Source organism: Durio zibethinus, chromosome 5, assembly GCF_047325235.1.
Source record: "Durio zibethinus cultivar Kanyao isolate XHJ-2024 chromosome 5, ASM4732523v1, whole genome shotgun sequence".
NCBI lineage: Eukaryota > Viridiplantae > Streptophyta > Magnoliopsida > Malvales > Malvaceae > Durio > Durio zibethinus.
In genome coordinates, this window is record NC_143166.1 from 23,190,410 (window position 1) to 23,198,485 (window position 8,076).

Sequence of the window (8,076 nt, forward strand, 5' to 3'; positions counted from 1 at the left end):
GCCGTTGTTTATTTTTCCAAAGTTGTTAAGTCTCTGTCATTGAGTTTCTATTTAGAGGAGCTTTGATCAAAATTTTAATAAAAAAAAAGCAAAAAAAAAAACATAAAAGCAAAAAAAAAAAATCAAGTTGAGTCTTAAATGGGTGTTTACGTCTTTGCACAATTCCTGTTTCACAGAAAATGTGCAAAGAGGGGCAGCTGTGGACACCCTATTTTGTTTGGGGTTCTTTGTCAATCGAACTAATCTAAGCTCGGTTGTAGGGATTTTTATTCATTTTTATTTTATATTTTTCTATTTTTGTATTTATCATTTTTTTATGGTCTATCTATTGTTTAATTTCTTTTTCTTTCTCCATTATCTGATTAATTTAAAAAAAAAAAAGGAAAAACTGAAAGAATGAGATAAGGATTGATGCTAATCTTTTGATTTGGATCCTAATTAAAATTGAATTGAAACTCTATCAACATGGATCTATATATCAACAATGAATACACAGAAAAAGGGATGACGAGAAAAGAGCTTGAGCAGATTTTCTTTGCTAGTGCCGTCAACACCAAGCTGTATCACTAAATTTCAACTCTTCTATCATTGCCATCACCAATCAACTAGATATAAATTACAATACCCAGTTTTCCATCAATTTCCAGCCATCATACTCAGACCCTAATGGAGCCCTATTTTTAAGCCAACAAATCCAAGAATACCCAAAGATTAAACAGAAAATCAGATGCAAAAAATAAAGGAAAAACTAAACATAGTGAAATCATAGCAAGCATTAATCAGTTTCTACTAGTTTACTGTCAGTCGAATCATCATTCCATCTCTGCCAAAACACCAACATTTCAACTCCTACCAAGAAAAATTGTTCATCACCAAACCCATTAATCATTGAATCCAACCCACATTTACAAATAGAGAGAGCTAAAAGAGAAGCCGCCACCAAACCACGCGCAGATAATGAAAGCACTAATCCTCACCACTAGAGCCATCTCCATTTCTAGTTGCCTCTAGCACTGAAACAGAGTCACACAGATAGTCAAAAAAGGAGAACAGAAAAGAGATTTTCTCTTTAAGATTCCCAATCGAAGTTGATATAGTTTGTTTTGAAGCTTTGAAATTTATGAGTAAGCAGCCAAGGAAAAAAAAGAAAAACATACCTAGCGGTGGTGGCCATTAGAACTGTAAAAAACAAAGAGAAAATCTTAATTTTGGACTCAGATTTGTAGAAATCCTGCTAGTTTTTGGAAAATCCAACTGGAACACGTTAAAGAGAAGACCAAAAAGAATTGTTTCGTAAAATTTGAAGCCTAATCGATGCCGATGAGGCGACAGCCTAAATCTGAGAAGCCTAGAAAAAACAACTGCTTTATTCCATGTAAACTCAAATGCGGTTAATAGAACCACTAAGGGTTTCTTGATCACAATAAATTACAGCTGCCTAGTTAGCCATGATGAGTTTACTTGGCATGTGGAGTATGAAGTCTAACCTGAGGATACATGTGATGTTATTTCATCAAAATTTGGGTCATTTGTTGTGGAATATCCTGAAAGGAAACTAATTCCATCACAAATTATGATTTTAGATATTTTATGTGGCTGTTTTGAGAGTGCAGATACTGTCACATACAAGGTCACAAAGGGAGATACACTCTATACAATTTGTCCACGATTCGATACAGATCTAAATAAGATGTCAAGTTGAATAGGATTGAGAATCCAGAGCTTATTCATAACGGTGATGGTGTTGAAAAGTCGTTGGAATTCGGAAGAAGTAACAGCCACCGTGAATGGAAGCTTAAGGAAAGTTTCTAAGAGAAACAATGAGGGAAAGAGAAGGCTAAAAAATAAAAGAGCTTGAATAGAGTTTCAGAACGGGCCTATTTCAAAGGAAAGGAAGATAGGCTCACCCAAGACTTTAAACCTGAGCCATTCATTAATCAAAACCAAAGCCTTGAGTCATAACCTATTCAAGAAACAATCTAGGCTTGATTTAGAAAGTTGGCCTAAATTGGTTTTGATCCAAGATTAAGCTCAATTTGTGGTAAGATGTTTTCTTTCCCATTTTGATTTTTTGGTTGTAGCATGTCATTTATTCACTCATTTTATTTTATGTTTTCATGATTTAAAAACATTGGTTAATAATAAAAATAATAATTTTAAGAAAAAAATATTCTCGAGGAAAAGTTGAAAGTATCAATTTTTTTTTAAAATAAATTTTCTAAAAAATATTTTTGAGGAAAAGTTGAAAGTATCAATTTTCCTTGAAAATAAGCTTTCTAAAAAAAATATTTTTGGGGAAAAAGTTGAAAGTATCAATTTTCCTTAAAAATAAGTTTTCAAAAATATTTTTGAGGAAAAGTTGAAAGTATCAATTTTCCTTAAAAATAAATTTTCAAAAGTGAATTTTTGAGGAAAAGTTAAAGTATCAATTTTCCTCGAAATTAAAGTTTCTAAAAAATATTTTGGGAAAAAGTTGAAAGTATCAATTTTTCCTGTACAAAAGTAACCATTTTTTTATTTTCATGAATTTTCTTTAATGTTAAATAATCCGACGATGGAGCCTCTGCAAGTGAAACAATAGTTTTTTTGCATACTCTTGAGGTGAGGGAATTTTTTCAATTTTTTGCTAAAAGTATTAGAGTCAATTGAGAATAATTTCTAATAATTAATTACTTGGTAAATTTTTAAGGTTTATTGGATAACATAAAATTAAGCTGGTACCATCTTTTGATGGGTGTTGTGAGGGTGCTATAACCTTCCTCACACGTAATCGAACTCCCAAACCTTGTTCTGGTTAGTAGACCTGAACCTATTCTGTTAGGGACCGTTAAACTTAAGAGTTCCCTGAAAGGATAGATTCTTTAGGTAACCAATCGCACCTAGATAAAAAAGATTGGTGGCTACTCTTTAAGTCAATGTCTAGCGATAGATCCCTGGGTTTAGACGTTATGACAATTATTATTATTATTTTTATTATTATTTATATTTTAGAAAGTAAAAAAAAAAGAATGGAAATGAAATTAGAAAACTTTTTCAAAAATCATATGGGTGTGGAATTGGAAACAAAATTGGCCTCAATCAAATGAAATCAAAATCCCTAAATGAAAGGAAGTTAAGATCGGATCTGTTGATGACAACTCCAATCTCAACCATTTAAGGCAAATCCCCAAAATGACTGTCAAAGGTTCTATAAATCACATTTCAACACACATACATCATGGGGGACAGAAACTTTCAAGGAAAGTTTTTATAGAAAAAAAAAGTTGCTTAGGTAACCGTGGTTCTAGTTAGGTGATTTTTGGGTTGGATTTGTTCTTTAGGGTTTTTAGAACTCACATTTGAATTTCTGGAAATTTACTAAGATTTTTTTTTTTGAAGTTTTGAATGGCTGGGTTTTTTTGGGTTTGTGTATGAAGTTTTGGGTTTTTTATGAATCTTTTGGTAAGGATTTAAAGTTTTGGTGGAGTCACGGTGGCTAGAAAGGTGGTTTCTAGGTAGATCCTAGGCTTATTTGAAGATTTTAGTGCCCGCTTAAATTTTATGACACTGAAAACTAGGTTCATCCTTACTGTTTGAAGTTCTCAATGAAGATTCTTAGAGAGAACACATAAAAACTATTTCTAGAGAGTGAAAGAGAGTTTGAAGTTTGATGAAAAAAAGCTGAGAAATGCCTTTTAAATCAAGGCAAAATGATGTTGTTTTGGAAAATACTCGACTTGCATGTGAATCGTTGACCCTTGTGTTGACCTATTCTCTGACCCGACTTGTGGCGTAGGTATTTTCTTTCCTTTTTTCATTTTATTTTCTTATTTGATTTGATTTTTCCTATTTTAGTTTGATTTTATTATATATATTTTTTACTATTATTTTTTTATTATTTTCAATTGAACAATACATTATTTTATGAATTTCATTTTATTTATCTATTCAAAAAAAATATTTCTAAATTGGATTCATGAATTCTATCAAACTATTTAAGAATTCCATAAATCAAAAAAATTTTAAAGTTATTATTGATAAAATACACTATTTTAATCCTATCAAACTATTAGAGAATTTGCATCTTATATTAAATCTTACCAAACTATTAGAAGATCAATGCATTTCTCAAAAAATAAATTTACAAGAAAATCTCACCAAACTATTGAAAAATCTGTATCAAAGTAAATCTTACCAAACTATTAGAAGATTTTATTAATTATTTTCTTGAATAAAAATATATCAATGAACCCGACGATAGAGCCTTTTCAGAGTGAGACACTAGTCTTTATGAATTCTTTTCAAGTGAGAAAATTATCTTAAATTGCTACCAACTTGTTGGAGTAAATTTAGGATTAGTTTCCAATAATTAAATGATTTGGTAAAATTATAAGTGTCATAACGGTTTTGGGCTCGCCAGAGGTAAAAGAGTTTTAAATTCGAAAAAAATAAAAAGAGTCACCACCAATCTTTGTTAGGGTGTGATTGACCACCCAAAAATTATCCTTTTAATAAAACTATAAAAATGGGTTTAAAGTTTATCAAAAAAATAAATTTCGATCTACAAAAAAACCAAGTTGGATTCGAGAGTCAGTTACGTGTGGAGAAGGATTAGCACTCCCATAACGCCCATAAATTAGTACCATTTAATTACGTGCTATTTTCGATGTTAGATAAAAATTATTTTAATTTGAAATTTAACACTAATTCCCTTCATTTGAAAAAATAAAATTTTGCTAAAATTTTTATTTAGAAATGTTGAGAAAATCTTTAAGTTAAAGGATTATCTTAAAATTCTCTAACATTTAGGCAGAATTTAAAATAATTCTTTTCGCTTAAGAATTAACACAATAATCCTTAAAATGAAATAACAATCTTTATAAAAAATAATTGTTAGTGACTCTCCAACATCTAGGCAGAGTACCAAGAATTATTTCTTTCGGAATATTATTTTTTTTAATTTTATAATATCACAAAAATATTTTTTTTAAATATTATTCTTTTTTTTATTATAAAAAACTTATCATTGAACAGTAAATTAAAGAGAGAATAATACAGACGATTATCGATGATAACATGCTAACATATGTATGCTAATGAATGTCATGTAAAATAAAATACAATTTAAGAGTTGGATTTTTAAGTATAATGAGACCACCCCAACTCTCCAACATCTAGGCAAAGCTTAGGTGCGACTGTTTATATTTAAGATCTCAATTTTTTATTATACTTTTTATTTATTAATCTTATTATTAATACGAATTAAGAAATCGTGTGAAAAGACTTAATGAAGTAAAATTTCCTAAATACCCCATCATCTAGGCGGTATTCGGGAACAAATTGCTTCAAATGAAATTTTCACACGTGTCCTTAGGATTTTTAGGAGGTTTTGAGTAAGGGCTTGAATAGATATTTTGGAGGTTTGGTGTTAAGGTTTAGAGGGTTTTAAAGCTTGAATTTCAAGATATAGAAGGTTTAGGGTTTTGATTTTAGAGTTTGGAGATTTTAGGGTTTGGATTTTGGGGTTTGGGGTTTTGATTTAAGGGTTTGGATTTTAGGGATTTTGATTTTTTAGGGTTTGGATTTTAGGGGTTTCGGATTTTTTAGGGTTTGGATTTTAGGGGTTTTAGAAACCTAGGATTTTGAAAATTAAGAATTAGTGTTTAAGGTTTCGTTTTTAAGAAAATATGAACATCTCTAAAAATCTCCAACATTTAGGTGGATTTTCGAAATAAGTTTGATTTTAATGATTTTTAAAAATTAATCAATAATTTCTCATATATTTATTTTTTATGAAAATTTATTAATAATAATTCCCCAACATCTAGACGGAATTATTTTTTAGAAAAATATTTTTTATTCCCTCCAACATCTAGGCAGGAAAAATAATAATAATAATAAATATTTTTTTTGAGCATTTCTAATATATATTTTTAATTGTTTTGATTTTTATTATTATTAAAACAACGAGAAATTTATTCTAACAAATTTAGAAATTTATCATGCAAGAATAAATAAAACAAACTCAAAATAACAAAAATAATAATATAAAAAAATTTTAAAAATTAAAAAAAAAATTACCTGAACCAGACCGGTCAACGATCCAGTCAACGCTGGTCTGGACCGGCTCGGGGGTTCAATCTACGGTTCGGGCATTCGAGTGATTCAAACCGATTCACTGGCGGTTCGTTTGGATCGGTCAGCAATTGTTGGAAGAGCGGGTCAACAGGTCGGGTTTTGTGAATCCCAAATCAGATCCGGATGAATACGCAGATCCTCCTTGGCCTAAAACGGCGTCGTTTTGGCCCTATGCTCAAAACGACGTGGTTTTGCTTTTAATGTTTTCTATAAAAATTAGATTTTTTTTTCAGCTCACTTTTCGGTTTCCACACAAAAATTTTTTTTTTCGGAGTTCTGGGTTCTTCTGACCCTAGCCGGAATCCGGCCGCTAGGACTGTCGCGTCGGTCGCCGCTTAGGCCATCGTCAGTGGTGGTCGCCAATAATCAAAAATTTTGAAATCCTTCTGAAAACTCCTTTCGACGCGATCTTTCCAGATCCGTCTCCTCTTCCCCAGAAATGGCCCCGATCGACGTAGATTGGGGTTCAAAGTTTTCTGTTTTTCTTTTTTTTTTTTTTTTAACTCAAACTAATAACTTTTCTTTTTTGTTGCAGGTATCTCCTCGGCGCTGGGTTCCTTGTCGATTCAACGGGGACTGTGGTTTCTATTTTATAATTTTTTTATGTTGATTTTTGTGGTTTTGTTTGTTTTTCTGTTTGGGTATTTGGGGAGTTGTTTGGGGTTTTTTTCATCTGAAAGGTTGTTGGTAGGGGTGTGTGTTTTTTTGGCGTTCTGGTAAGGGGATATCCGAGCGTTTTTAGCTTTCGGAAAGGATGGTCCGAGAGAGCTGAAGGGGAAAGGGGCTGGGGATTTTAAAGAACTCCAATTAGGGGAATCTGGGTGGCTATAGGGTGGCTGTAGGCTGGTGAGTGTGGGTAGACAGGGGGCTGGTCAGAGGGCTGTAAGGTGCTTGGTTGGGGGCGACAGCAGTGCCAGCCACCCTACTTTTTGTTTTTCTTCTTTTTTTGTTTTTATTTATTTTTTTATATAATTAATAATTATTTATTTTTAAAATTATTATTATTATTATTATTATTAAAATTATTAATATTATACTGAAATGAAAACAGTAAACCTAGACAAAACCAGTGTCTACAATAAGAATATTTTAAGACTTGGATAATTTGAAATCAAATTGATACTATCATTTGGATGGACACTGTGAGGGTGCTATAATCTGCTTCATGTGTAATTGCACTCCTGAATCTAAAATCTGATTTCGTAGATCAAAATCTATTATTTAAAGATATCTAAGTCAATAATGGGACTCCTCTTTAAATATGATAGATTTGATTAGGTGACCAATCACACTTAACAAAAAAGATTAGTGACGGCTCCTTTAATCTATGTGTAGCGGTAGGTCCACGGATTTATATGTGATGATAGTAGGTTTATGTTATGGATTTTCTTTTGCTTATAGAACCTTTATATACTTGAATTTGAGCTGTGGACGTAATATAGAATTATTATCTTGCTTATCATTATGGTTATTCTTTTCCTATAGTGACTTACTGCAACGTCTTTGAGGCCAAGTCAATGACACCGTTGGAACACTAGCTGGAGGTAGGTATACCAACGACGATGTTGTTGCTGCTGTGATCCTTGGTACTAGATCAAATGTGGCTTACGTGGAACGTGCACAAGCAATACTAAAATGGCATGGTCTGCTACCCAAATCATGAGAGAAGGTTAGTTCTTTAATTGCTATTAGTAACTTTCTATATCTTTAAGATTGTTTCTTTTCTTTCTTGATGTCACAATTAAAATCAATGATGTTATCCATGTAAGTTAGAAGTAGAACTATTTAATTAGGTAGTATGAATACTAAAGTTGCTGTTGATAATGGTTGAAGGTTATCAATATGGAGGGGGTAACTTTAGGTCATCACATCTTCCATTAATAGAGTAAGACCATGCACAAGATGATGAGAGTTTAAACCCTGGAGAATAGGCAAGTGCATAATTTTTTGTTGTTCTAG